The following is a 1264-nucleotide window of genomic DNA, read 5'->3' as shown; positions in this document are numbered from 1 at the left end:
CGAACTGAAACTACTTTTAATTTAGCACATTATGACGTCACACTCCTTTAGCAGAGTGCGCGGTGGTGCGAATCAATGATATTGCCCAATTTGCTTCATACATGAGATAGGGTAGGGAACGTGAATATGCTTGGGGGGGGGACAGGCTGAAGTGACGAGAGCTAACCACCATACTAGAGGCTCCTCAACTCCAAATCTGATATGGATCCCGAAGATGGAAGATAAAAGGGAAGTTCTACCCTCGGCGGGATTCGAACCCGCAATCCCCGGTTTAGGAGACCGATGCCTTGTCCGTTGGGCCACGAGGGCGCGGTCAAAAGCATTATTAAGAGGCATATTAAGATAAAAGAGAAGTGTTTAAAGAAATAGTGCTAAGGTAGTTCAAAGTAGAATAAAGACAAAAAAAATTAATTTCTAATTACTTAAATTTTTTGAGACTTTAAAAGTTATAAGCGTTCTTTCTCATTCTTAAATAATAAGTGCGGAAAATTTGTTTCAATCCGGTCCATTCTGTATGAGGAGGTGTGAACCTTGCATACATACCCAGTGACTTTTCTTTATAATCACAATATATCCAAACATGTCTCATTTTTTTTTTTTTGCTGTATTTTTATTGAATATGATACAGTTATTCTTCCATTTCATACAATTAAAAAAAATAATCTGCATAAATCTTCATTCTGCGTTTTATTTCCTCCTTAAAGTATTAAGGAAATCTTAGAAATTTCATTTATTTAAAGGTTACACCAATTGCGTTATTATTTCCGAAGATGACAAAAAGTTCAAAAATATACATCTCTTAAAGTAATCCAAAAAGGTATTAAACTGTTATAAATTGTAATAAAGTATCTCTTTCGTTATATCAGATAAAGGCTTTAAAACTCATCAAAATGATAATCAGTCTGCTAAATGACAGATTTGCTCATATCGAATGCGTCTCAAGAACAGATGTTATTAAAATGTATGTGAAATGAGCGGTGCTTCAGTACAGTAAATGTGCGCAGTAGGTAATACTTCAGAGTGTATAAGAGTGTATCAAAGTGGTAATTAGGCAATGATAAATGACACCTTCTCTCATATTACGTGTCAAGCTTTACTATAACATAATGCACTTGAACATTATGTGACTTAAGAGCTGTAAATGCTCGATGTTCAAATATTTTATGATATTTCATCAGAAACTGATAATTTCGAAATAGGATATTTCCAGCAATGCAACAGAGACAGAATTTGAAACATTTCTAGGCCTTCGATTTTATCATTA

At 34.3% G+C, this 1264-nt stretch overlaps 1 non-coding gene across 1 annotated transcript; it reads right to left on the bottom strand.

The window, feature by feature from the left end:
* Positions 1-236: 236 nt before the first annotated feature.
* Positions 237-309, bottom strand: Trnar-ccu (transfer RNA arginine (anticodon CCU)). Its single transcript has one exon. It is a non-coding gene; the product is annotated as a tRNA-Arg (tRNA).
* Between the last annotated feature and the right edge of the window lie 955 nt (positions 310-1264).

Source organism: Argiope bruennichi, chromosome X1 (genome assembly GCF_947563725.1).
Source record: "Argiope bruennichi chromosome X1, qqArgBrue1.1, whole genome shotgun sequence".
Taxonomy (NCBI): Eukaryota; Metazoa; Arthropoda; class Arachnida; order Araneae; family Araneidae; genus Argiope; species Argiope bruennichi.
Note: the sequence above shows the minus strand (reverse complement) of the source record. Positions and strands in the feature narration are given on the sequence as shown.